We start from the raw sequence: 13,227 nt of genomic DNA on the forward strand, positions 1-13,227 counted from the left end.
TGGGGCTCCGGAGGAGCTGTACTGGGGGCTTACCCCGTGGCCCCGGGAGGGTTTCGGCTTTCGCACTCGCTCTCTCCCTCTCCTTTGCGCCGACTGAGTGTTCCTGGGGCTGGAGCCCGTGCTCCCCGTGCCTGCCGCCCCTCTTTCCTGTACAAAGCCATCTCGCCCACCCCCACCCCACCCCCACCCCCCAACCCCCCATATATGATAGCCGGGGACCATGAGGGCTGTCCCGGAGGAGCGCGGGGACGCTCATCTGACACCAGAAGGAAGCCAGGGAGAAAATGGAAGTTAGTGCAAACTCACCTGCCTTCCTTTGGAAACTTCAAGAAAAAAAGAGATTGTGTCAGCTGATGGCTTTTAGTCTCCTAGACTAAAAAGAAACTTTCGTTGCAGTGAACAGCTTTAAAGAAAAATCACATTTTCTTGGATTCGGATCTTTTTTATGGTAGAAGTTGGTTCTTGCTGTCTTACATCTTGACCCTCATTTGGGAAGTAAAGACCGAACCTAACCATGACATTTTTTGTTTGGTTTATTCAATTGCACTTGTAACCTGTCAAAGGAGAAAATTACAACACATTTAAAGATCTTTTCTGTTGTTGTTGTTGCTGATTCTCATTTTTTAACTTTTGTTGTTAGTTTAAAGATCTTAATTTTATTTGTGATTCTAGAATTGGGCAACACCTCCATTAAATTAGAATAAGTGCTCCCATGAGCTGAGCAGAAGAGGTTGATTTTATAGACAGAGAAGGGCTGAAGAAAGCAGAAACAAAGAACCAAGACTGGATTGGTTGTTTCAAAATTACTTTCCTTGTAAGGAGGGGACAGCGAGACAGAATCATAGAAAAATAACTGATGAGGGCTTGCCACCATGGCTCATGCCTGTAACCCCAGCACTTCGGAAGGCCAAAACTGGAGGACTTCTTGAGTCCAGGAGTTTGAGACCAGCTGGAACAATACAGTAAGACCCCCATCTCCACAAAAACAAAAAATAAGCCAGGTGCAGTGGCTTATGCCTGTAGTCCCAGCTGCTCAGGAGGCTGAGGTGGGAGGCTTATTTGAGCCCGGGAGTTTGAAGCTGCCATGAGCTGTGATTGTGCTTTTCATGCCAGCCTAAGCGACGGAGCAAGACCCTGTCTCTTTAAAAGAAAGAGAGAGAAATGACTGGTCACCACCAGGTTACATACATACAGATTACTATACAATTGACCCTTAACATGGGTTTGAACTGAGCAGGTCCACTTGTACATGGATGTTTTTCAATAAAAGTTACACCGAGTGTGCTTGCCTCTCCTGTCTCCCCTTCCATCTCCTCCACCTCTTCTGCTGCTGCCACCCCTGAGACAGCAGAATCAACCCCTCCTCTTCCTTCCCCTCCTCAGCCTCCACATGAAGATAATGAGGACGAAGATGTTTATGATGATCACTTCCACTTATTGAGTAGTAAATGTACATCTCTTCCTTATGATTTTCTTAATAACATGCTCTTTTCTCTAGCTTACTTTTTTGCAAGAATACAGTGTATAATACATATAACATACAACATATGTGTTAATTGACTGTTCATGTTATTGGCAAGGCTTTCGGTCAACAGTAGGCTATTGGTAGTTTTGGGAGATTCAAAAGTATGCAGGGGCCGGGCATGGTGGCTCACACCTGTAATCCCAGCACTTTGGGATGCCAAGCGGTGGATCACTTGAGATCAGGAGTTTGACACCAGCCTGGCCAACATGGTGAAACCCCAACTCTGCTAAAAATGAGCCGGGAGTGGTGGTGGATGCCTGTAATCCAGCTGCTTGGGAGGCTGAGGCAGGAGAATCGCTTGAACCCAGGAGGCGGAGGTTGCAGTGAGTCCAAGATCATTCCACTGCACTCCAGCCTGGGCGACAGAGCCACACTCCAATTCAAAAACAAACAAACAAACAAACAAAAAAGTTTACAGGGATTTTCTTTTCTTTTCTTTTTTCTTTTTTTTTTTTTTTGGAGACAGAGTCTTGCTCTGTCTCCCAGACTAGAGTGCAGTGGCGCAATCTCAGCTCAGTGTAACCTCCACCTCCCAGGTTCAAGTGATTCTCCTGCCTCAGCCTCTCGAGTAGCTGGGATTACAGGTGTGTACCGCCACACCCAGCTAATTTTTGTATTTTTAGTAGAGACAGGGTTTTGCCATGTTGACCAGTCTGGTCTCAAACTCCTGGTCTCCAGTGATCCACCTGCCTCAGCTTCCCAAAGTGCTGGGATTACAGGCATGAGCCACCTCCCCCAGCTATGCAGGGATTTTCGACTGCACGCAGTTGCAGCCCTCACCCCTCATTCGAAAGTAGCTTGTTCGGGAAATTAGACTATCATCTCTCCTGATGTCTCAGAAAGTCAGATTACAACTTGGTTTCGGTTTGGTGGTGTAGAACTTTAGCATGAGTGACTCCTTTCTGATTTTTAGTCCGGTCTGTTGAGGCCTAATGCAGGAGCTTAGTCCAAAACAGTGACCTCTTGTAACTTTTATGTAACAAACGTCAATGAGCACCTCAATTCCCCTGGGAAAGACAGACTGTGTTCCAGAAAGAGAGAATGTTTGGGAGGTGACATTTTAGATCTTTAGGCACCCTGACTCATTCCCTTCCCCAGAAACACTTTGAACTAATATTGGGCCTAGTTTTCAGCTCGGAATCAGAGAATATCCTCGAACCCCAGTTGATACCTCTGCCCTTTCCTGCCCTCAGATTACTCCTGGAGGAAATGCCAGAGAGGACTGCCTATCATTTCCAACGGAATGATTCTCACTTGTAAAAGTACGCTTATCGGCTTTGGAGTCCAATAACTCCGGCGGTGATTAGGCCTCTGGGACTGAGGCAGGTCACCAAACATGTTAGAGACTGGCGTGTAAACCTGAATATCAATGCACTGATTTCCCATGGGAAATATTACTGTTGAAGGAACTAGACCCCCAAATTTCCTAGTCAGTGCCTGTCTTATGCTTCCTTATATCTGCAGCCCTGAACCCAGAGCCCATATTCAATAAATGTTGATGTTTATCAAAGATTGAATCCAGAGTGAAATTTTATTTATATCTTCTTCCTTGCTCACTTTGCTTTCCACTGCAGTTTAAATAACCACAGTTTAAATAAACACAGAGGCCAGGTGTGGTGGTTCATGCCTGTAATCCCAGCACTTTGGGAGGCAGAGGTGGGCGGATCACTTGAGGTAAGGAGTTCAAGACCAGCCTGGCCAACATAGAGAAACTCCGTCTGTACTAAAAATACAAAAATTAGTTGGGCGTGGTGGCAGGTGCCTGTAATCCCAGGTACTCAGGAGGCTGGGGCAGGAAAATCGCTGGAACCTGGGGGGCGGAGTTTGCAGTGAGCCGAGATCATGCCATTGCACTCCAGCCTAGGCAACAGAGTGAGACTGTGTCTCAATAAGCAAACAAACACTGAAAGTGGTGTTGGCCATTTTTCCCCTGAAAGAAGCAGCAGGGAGGAAGCAGGTTATTCTGGGACTAACATAGCTGCTTCTGACAGTTGCTCTGGAGGCTAAAGCAGCTCCATCTTGGATGCTCATCTGCCATGTTCACTTCTGACGAACCCCAGTTCCAGGAATGCCTCTAAAATTTCCATTTTCACATACTTACCCTTAGGTCAAAATAACGTTGGTGTTACTGTAAACACATACTTACTATAAATGCTGCCTGTGGCAAATTCTCTATGGTATACAAGCCCTTGGACTTGAGGGTAACAGTGCAGGGATCCGCCATCTTGTCTTGCAGCCATCCAGGACATGGCTTGTGTTTGTAAGTCCCTATTAAGTGTTTCTTTCTGAGAAATTGGATTTGTCCACCACTTTCTTCAGCTTCTCAGCTTCCTCAGCCTTTGGAGGTAGGTGTGCGTAGACCTGCTCATCACAGAACAGTTATCCTCTACTAGGGACTTCCACAGGGCTTGTCTAAAACAGAGACACAAGTCTTGGAGAGCTGGCTGGAAGAAGCTGCTTTGAGCCACGTTGAATACCGAGCATAGTGTCTGGTCCTTGGTGGCTTTTTGTCTTCTCCAGGCCCTCGGACACTCCCTCTTTAGATCTCCTGGAGTTCATTTGCCCAGATCAGAAGTTTAAGCATAACCCTAAATTTCTTTTGCCCCTCACTATGTAATTATCCTTTTTTTTTTTTTTTTTTTTTTTTGAGACTTGTTCTGTCTCCCAGGCCGGAGTGCAGTGGCGTGATCTCAGCTCACTGCAACCTCTGCCTTCCTGGCTCAGGCGATTCTCCTGCCTCAGCCGAGTAGCTGGGATTACAGGCACCCGCCACCATGCCCAGCTAATTTTTGCATTTTTAGTAGAGACAGGGTTTCACCATGTTGGCCAGGCTGGTCTTGAACTCCTGACCTTGGGTGATCCGCCTGCCTTGGCCTCCCAAAGTGCTGAGATTCCAGGTGTGAGCCACCACGCCTGGCCCATTTAATTATCCTTAAATCTGTGGATTCCACCTCCTAGATATTCCTTGATTGTGAACTCCTGTCTGTCTTTAGTGCCACCAACCCGTCCAGGTCACCTTTGCCTGTCCTCTGGACCATGACACGGCCTCCTGGTGGATCCCCCAGCCTCTAATCTTTGTGGATGTGTGTGTGTGTGTGTGTGTGTGTGTGTGTGTGTGTAAGCAGTTGGTCATGTAAACCAGCCTCTAATCTTGTTCATCTCCAATTCATTGCCCACATGGTAGCCAGGGCGATCTTTGAAGCACAAAACAGGCCTTGCCCCTTCTCTGCCTAGAATTCTTTAATGTCTCTCTGTTGACTCCACACTCCTTGGCTTGGTGTACACAAGACCTTTCTCCCCTCAGCCTGGTGTGCACTCTGGCTGGCCTTGCTGCACCACATCATGCAGGCACTGACACAACTTGCCCTTGCCTCTGCCCACCCTGCTTCCTCCACCTGGAGAGCCCTTCTCTCCAACACCCAGTGGCCTCCCACTCTCTTTGCCTGGCTGACCCCCCTTCATCATCAGGTACTATCTTTGGCATCACTCTTCTTCATCTTCCTGATCTGAGTCATGTGTCCCTTCTATTATGGCAAAAACTGTGATTACTTTTGCACCAACCCAATAGGTGCTCTGTAGAAAGTAAAAAGTTTCCTCTTCAAAGCTTCCCTTCTTGTTAAAGGATAAATCATAAATGTTAAAAATAATAGTTTATTTTAAAGACTAACTTCCTTCAAGCCTCCTTGCTTTGTGCTAATAACTCTTTGTTAAGCCTTGTCGTATGTAGCTATTAGATATAAAAGAATAAGTACAGTCGGCCAGGCGCGGTGGCTCACGCCTGTAATCCCAGCACTTTGGGAAGCCAAGGCAGGTGGATCACAAGGTCAGGAGATCAAGACCATCCTGGCTAACACGGTGAAAACCCGTCTGTACTGAAAATACAAAAACAAAATTAGCTGGGTGTGGTGGTAGGCGCCTGTAGTCCCAGCTACTCTGGAGGCTGAGGCAGGAGAATGGCATGAACCCGGGAGGCGGAGCTTGCAGTGAGCCGAGATCACGCCACTGCACTCCAGCCTGAGAGACAGAGCAAGACTCTGTCTCAGAAAAAAAAGAGTAAGTACAGTCTATGTCCTTGTACTTTAACCAAGATGTTTGTGCTGGATGTACTCAAAGGCACGTTCCAGCTTGCAGCCTATGCCCCTTCCTTATTTAAAAATACTGTTACTTTTCTAAGTCCTTTCGCAAGCAACTTCATCATTTCCTTTGTTCTCTATTGCTTTCACCTATTTAAGAAAGTTTTAAATTATTAGCCAGTCGGATTTAATTTAGACTGTGAGGTCCCACTCCAGCCAATAGAGACAGGACACAGTAGCAGAGACAAACTGCATAAAGGATAAAAATTACTTCCCTCCTTTGTTCAAGTGTGCTCTTGCCATTGTTCCATTTGCAAGGAGCACCCTTTCCGCAAAAAGTAAAATTGCCTTGCTGAAAAAAACTTTTTGTCTAAATGCCAGTTTTTCCTTGCCATACCAGGGAACAAGCATTCTGTTTCTAAATGAACATTTTACTTATAACATGCTCCCTTATACATCCCGTGCCACCCTGTCAATTGCACTGCATTGCAAGTGCTTGTCTGATGGTCTAATTTGTCCATGGATTGAGTTTCGTGAGGGCAGGAGCAGACTTGTCAATCACCACTGGGTCCCCAACCTCTAGCATGGTGCCTGACAGACAGTAGTTACTAAAGCAACAATAATTGTAATGGCTACCATTTATTGAACATTTACTGCATGCCAGGTACTGTGTGAAAGGCTTTGTTTGGATTACTGCATTTAATTTTTATGGGAGAGGCTGTGATGTGTGCTGCCCAGATCCACTTTCAGGGATGAAGGACTTATTCCACCTACTGTTGGGGATGCTGTAGGAAGCCCAGTCTCAGCTTTATGGGGACTGATGCAGCTGAAGAAAACTGCCTCGCCCAAGATCACACATCCCTCCAGGGACAACCTGCATCCAGTGACTGATCTACTGAGGAGGGCCTTAGAGGCTCAGTCCCTTTGGTCCAACTCAGGATAGGGCTAACGGGCTACCCCGGCTCCAGAGCGCCCTCTGGGGTTGACTGCTGCTTTCTTTGGGACTGCATCACAGCTCAGCTTCTCCCTCTGTGCAGTCCTGCTTCCTGTGTTGCTCCTAGGAGAATTCCGTAATAAAGTCCAGCTTGCTGCCTCTCATAGTCAGCTTCCTGAGGAACCAAGCCTGGAACAATCCTCTTAGCAGCCTTCTAGATAGGAGTTATTATGATTCTCCTTTTACAGATGAAGCAACTAAGGTTTGGAGACATTAACACAAGACTCTTGATTTGTGGAGGCGGGATTTGAATTGCAGCAGTTGACGCTGGATCCCACACTATTAACCAGGCACTCAAACATGATAAGTGAATCAATGGCTTAATCCCACTTGTCACCAAGGGAAAAAATGTAAAAAGCTAGAATTGAGAAACAACGCTTTGTGCAAATGACTTTTTCTCAATGCTGAGGAAACAGGAGCCGCAGCTGACTGCTGTGGAAGATTGTAAATCAGCCCTATCAATGCTGTGCCCAGGCCTGGCTGACTCATAGCACAGGTCACAGACAGAGGACTCGAGCCCAGCTATAATGGTGAGTTTTAAATGAAAACGTCAACCACAAGATTTCAGCGTCTGGATGATTTAATCCATTTCTAATGGAACACAAGAGCCAGCCTAGGAGAACAGCCAGTTCTCCCTGATCTGTGCAAAATGCTGGTCATCCCAGGTCATTTTCGTTTGCCTTTGGGATGCTGTGAGAGATCAGCACGTGCAGTCATGCACACCTTCACTAGCCATGACCTCTCAGGGAGGCCCTTCCACTAGGGGCAGCCTAGATAAAAGGAGGCCAGGGCCATCTGGATGGAAGCCATGGCCTCTCTCTAATGTCCTGATGGTCAAGTGCATTGGGAGAGAAGGGCTACAGGCAGTAGGTATTAGCACCGAGGGGGATACAAGACATCCGGCTTGGTTATACTGTGCAGACTTCTATGATAAGCTCTATAAATATGACCTGCTGGAGGTGGAGGGGGAAATCAATATGGCTTCACTGCAGAGTTTAGATTGCAGCACTAACTTTGCATCTATTATTAAAAGTTAAAGTCTGTGCCTGCTTGGGCCCAGTCACCCTGTGCTCTCTGACCCTGTGTGGCAGGTATATCCTGGAACGAGCATCTAGGCCTTTAATCATAAACCATCCTGTTTAGCTATTTAACTCTCTACGTTCTTCCCTGAAAGAATGGCAGGAACCGTGGTACTGGGGACTCTAGCACCAAAAGCTAATTATTTTTTACTTTTTAGTTTTTGAGGTGGAGTCTCACTCTGTTGCCCAGGCTGGAGTGCAGTGGTGGGATCTCAGCTCACTGCAACCTCTGCCTCCTGAGTAGCTGGGATTATGGGTGTGTGGCACCACACTGGCTAATTTTTGTATTTTTAGTAGGGATGGGGTTTCACCATGTTTGCCAGGCTAGTCTCGAACTGCTGACCTCAAGTGATCCACCTGCCTTGGCCTCCCAAAGTGTTGGAATTACGGGCGAGAGTAATGGCACTCAGGTTTTGTTTTTTTTTTTAAATATCAGGTGCTGTCCTGATCTCATTTATCTACCCAGCAACTCTAGGAAGCACAGGCTTTTATTAAACCCATTGCGTGGTTGAGGAAACAGGCTTGGAGATGTTGAATAACTTGCCTGAGCTCACATAGCTGACCAGCAGGTAAAACAAGGATTTGAAGCCAGGTCCGGCTGATTCTGCAACCTGTATTTAACCACAAGGCAAAACAGCCCTCCACCTCTTGCTGCCTCTCTTTTTCAGGTGAGTCCTAGCTGAACAGCTGAATTGCATTGAATAGTATCACCGCAAGTTCACCCACAACCTCGGAATGTGACCTTACTTTGCAGATGTGATCAAATTAAGATGAGGTCATACTAGATTAGAGTGGGCCTTAATCTAATGACTGGTGTCCTCATAACAAGAGGTCACCAGTTCATAACTGTAATCCCAGGACTTTGGGAGGCCAAGGCAGACAGATCCCTGGAGTCCAGGAGTTTGAGAGCAGCCTGGGCAACATGTCGAAATCCTGTCTCTACAAAATAAGCAAACATTAGCTGGGTGTGGTGGTGCAAGCCCGTAGTCCCAGCTACTTGGGAGGCTGAGGTGGGAGGATAGCTTGAGTCCGGGAGGCAGAGGTTGCAGTGGGCCAGTATCATGCCACTGCCCTCCAGCTTGGGTGACACAGCGAGACCTATGCCTCAAAAACAAAATAAAAAGAGGGGCCGGGCACGATGGCTTATGCCTGTAATCCCAGCACTTTGGGAGGCCAAGGTGGGTGGATCATTTGAGGTCAGGAGTTCCAGACCAGCCTGACCAGCATGGTGAAACCCGATCTCTACTAAAAATACAAAAAAAAATTAGCCAGGTGTGGTGGCGCATGCCTGTAATCCCAGCTACTGGGGAGGCTGAGGCAGGAGAATCGCTTGAACCCTGGAGGCGCAGGTTGCAGTGAGCCTTGATCACGCCACTACACTTCAGCCTGGGCAACAGAGGAAGACTCTGTCTCAAAAATCAATAAATAAATAATAAGTAAATAAAAATAAAAAGAGGGAAATGTTGATACAGAGACACAGACATACAGGAAGAGGACCATGTGACAATGAAGGCAGAGATCGGAGCAATGCACCTGTAAGCCAAGGAGCACCAAGGATTGTCCGCAACCTCCAGAAGCTGAAAGAGGCAGGTAGGATTCTCGTCTAGAGTCTTCCAGAGACAACATGGCCCTGCTGCCTCCTTCATTCCTGACTTCTTTAAGGTCAGGTTTCAATTCTATCAACCTGACTAAACATAAATGAATGGATAGCTTGTCAAGCAAGAAAACCAATAAATAATGATACGAATGTAGGAGGGAAGTGAAAAATGTCTGGTTAACCATTTGTTTATTCACTCCACCAAGCATTTGATGCCAGTCTCTGGGATTACAATGATGGATGAAACAGGCTCAGCCTCTCTGCTCAGGAGTTAACGATTTTGTGGAGTCAAGAACCCTGTGTACAGTTAAATTACATTACAACGTGGTAAATGCTGTTGCAGAGATACAGATAAAATGATGCGGGAGCCGAAAGGGCAGAGCAACTAACTCAGCCTAGTGAATCTGGGACGGCTTCAGGGAGACATTTGTGTTGAAAGAATTTTAAATCAATAATCAGTAATATACACACGATACAGAACTCCAGGTGCCAAAGGAGACTGCATTAGTTCACTAGGTCTGCTGGGACAAAGTACCACGAAATGAGTGGCTTAGAACAACAGACATGCATTGTCTCAGGTCTGGACTCTAGAAGTCCAAGCCAAGGTGTCAGCAAGGTTGGTGCCTTCTAAGGGCTGCAAGGGAAAACGCTGTTCCATGCCTCTCACCTAGCTTCTAGTAGTTTGCTGGGCATCATCCCAATCTGCTTTCATTTTCACATGGCATTCTCCCTGTACGCCTGCCTGGGTCCAAATTCCTCTTTTTTTTTTTTTTTTTTTTTGAGACAGAGTCTCACTCTGTCACCCAGGCTGGAGTGCAGTGGTGCAATCTCAGCTCACTGCAACCTCCGCCTCCCGCATTCAAGCAATTCTTGTGCCTCAGCCTCCCCAGTAGCTGGGATTACAGGCACCTGCCACCATGCCCGGCTAATTTTTGTATTTTTAGTAGAGACAGAATTTTGCCATATTGACCAGGCTGGTCTCAAACCCCTGACCTCAGGTGATCCACCCGCCTTGGCCTCCAGAAGTGTTGGAATTACAGGCATGAGCCACCATACCCGCTGCCTCTTTTTCTTTCTTATATAGAGATGGGGTCTCACTGTGTTACCCAAGTTGGTCTTGAACTCCTAGGCTCAACTGATTATCCTGTCTCAGCCTCCCAAAGTGCTAAGATTACAGGCATGAGCCACCGCACCTAACCTCAAATTCTCCCTTTTCAACAAGGACATTAGGGGCCCACCCTACTCCAGCATGACCTCATCTTAACTAATTACATCTGCAATGACACTATTTCCAAATACACTCACATTTTGAGGTCCTGAGGTAGGACTTCAACATATAACTTGGCGGGGGTGGGTGGCGGGGGTGGGGGAGGTTCACAGTTTACCCCGTAATGGGTACTCGGTGAAAAATAAACCTCCCGGCCAGACTTGGTGGCTCACACCTGTAATCCCTGCACTTTGCGAGGCTGAGGTGGGCTGATCACCTGAGGTCAGGAGTTCAAGACCAGCCTGCCCAACATGGTGAAACCTCATCTCTACTAAAAATACAAAAAAAAAAAAAAAAAAAAAATTAGCCTGGCTTGGTGGCAGGCACCTGTAATCCCAGCTCCTTGGGAGGCTGAGGCAGGAGAATCACTTGAACCCAGGAGGCTGAGGCAGGAGAATCACTTGAACCCAGGAGGCTGAGGCAGAAGAATCACTTGAACCCAGGATCTTGCAGTGAGCCAAGATCATGCTACTGCACTCCAGCTTGGGTGACAGAGCAAGACTCTGTCTCCAAAAAAAAAAAAAAAAAGAAAAGAAAAGATAAAAGAAAGAGAAAGAAAAAGAAAAAGAAACTTCCTTTCCTCTACAGCTTCCCAGTTCCCTGCTCTAGAGGCAACGCCTCCAGCTTACTGAGTGTATTTCCAGGGGTCTCCCATTCATTTACCAACATATATGTGCACATTCTTCCTACTTGTAAAATGACAGCCATGTACATTGGCATTTGCCTTCCTCTTTTTGCTTAACAATGTTCCTGTGAAATTTTCCAAATCACTCCACACAGAGCCTCTTTACTCCTTTAAGTGACTGTACAGTACTTTCTAATTTATTGAACTGGTCTCCCATTAATAGATACTTAGTTTCCAATCTTCTGTTATTACAAACAATGCTGCAGAGTGTGTGTGTGTGTGTATATATATACGTGTGTGTGTGTATATATATATACGTGTGTGTATATATATGTGTGTATATATATACGTGTGTGTGTATGTATACACGTGTGTATATATATACGTGTGTGTATATGTATGTGTGTGTGTGTGTGTATAGAGAGAGAGAGAGGCAGACAGGGTCTCACTCTGTCACCCAGGCTGGAGTGCAGTGGCATGATCTCGGCTTACTGCAACCTCCACCTCCTGGGTTCAAGTGATTCTCGTGCCTCAGCCTCCCAAGTAGCTGGGATTACAGCATACACCACCATGCCTGGCTCATTTTTTTTTTGTATTTTTAGTAGAGATGGGTTTCGCCATTGGCCAGGCTGGTCTCAAACTCCTGACCTCAAATGATCCACCTGCCTCAGCCTCCCAAAGTGCTGGGACTACAGGCATGAGCCACCACGCCTGGCCTGCAATGTATTTTCTTGTGCACGGGTCATTTTGCATGAAAATACGAGTAGATCTATCAATACCTGGAAGTGGAAGTGCTCCGTCATCAGGCCAATGCATTTTAAAATTTAAGTTATTTTGCCAAATTTGTCTCCAAGGAGGTCAGAGGAGGTCAGCCTCGTACCAGCAGTGTTCGGAGTGCACGTTCCCCATGATTTTTTTTTTTTTTTTTTTTTTGCCACAGAACAATAGACACCTTTATTCCATGGGCAAAGACAGAAAGGATGAGGATTTATTTGCCTTTCGGGGCCTTGATTTTCCTGAGATAGAGCTCCAACTCCTTGCCCTCTGGCACATAGCCATGGGCTCGGCCACACTGTCCCGGCCTTCATGTGATGCATGCAAGAAGCTTGCCCTGCTGGAACTTCTCCTGGAGTCTCCTCCAGGAGACTGCTGATTTGGGCATTCTTTTCCCTTTCATCGTATTTCTTCTGAATTTTTTTAGATCGTTTTTTGTTTAAAGTCTTTTCTTCCTCAGGAGTCAGCTTGGCTCCCTTCTTGCAGCCCAGGGGCAGCGCACAGTGGGACTCATATCACTGGCAGTATGGTGTGCTGTCGGTGAGCATGAAGCCGTTCTTCACCAGGGTCTTGGCACAGGCCAGCTTGTTATTGGATGCATTGTAGACAACATCAATGATCCTTGTTTTGCGACTACAACACTCTGAACCCCAGGAGAAATTCCCCATGTCCAGCCTCAGGGCACCACATTTCTTGTTACCTCCCCGCGCACGGACTGTGTGGATGCGGTGGGGGCCAATCTTGGTGTTGGCAGCCAGACACCCCAACTCATACTTATGCTTCTTGTGGTAGGGCTTTCTCTTGTCCCCAGTCTTGTGGCGCTTGTGCCAGTTGTCCCGAGAGATGCCCATTGCTCAGTGCTGGCTGGAAAGAAGCTCCACGATCTTGCCAGACTGTGTTAGCTAATGTTCTGATCTTTGCCAATCTGATATATCCCCCTTATGCTTTTAATTTGAATTTCTATTATGTTGAGTGTAATTGAGCATCTTTTCTTTTTTTTTTTCTTTTTTTTTTGAGACAGAGTTTTACTCTTGTTGCCCAGGCTGGAGCGCAGGGGTGCAATCTTGGCTCACTGCAACCTCTGCCTTCCGGTTTCAAGCGATTCTCCTGCCTCAGCCTCCCATGTAGCCTGGGATTACAGGCACCCACCACCACTCCCAGCTCATTTTTGTATTTTTACCAGAAACGGGATTTTGCCATGTTGATCAGGCTGGTCTCAAACTCCTGACCTCATGATCCGCCTGCCTCGGCCTCCCAGAGCGCTGGGATTATAGGTGTGAGCCACCGCGCCCG

At 46.8% G+C, this 13,227-nt stretch overlaps 1 pseudogene; it reads right to left on the reverse strand.

Moving 5' to 3' along the window:
* Nucleotides 1–12,103: 12,103 nt before the first annotated feature.
* On the reverse strand, nucleotides 12,104–12,950 carry LOC101026827 (annotated as a pseudogene).
* Between the last annotated feature and the right edge of the window lie 277 nt (nucleotides 12,951–13,227).

This window comes from Papio anubis, chromosome 11, assembly GCF_008728515.1.
Source record: "Papio anubis isolate 15944 chromosome 11, Panubis1.0, whole genome shotgun sequence".
NCBI classification, from domain to species: domain Eukaryota; kingdom Metazoa; phylum Chordata; class Mammalia; order Primates; family Cercopithecidae; genus Papio; species Papio anubis.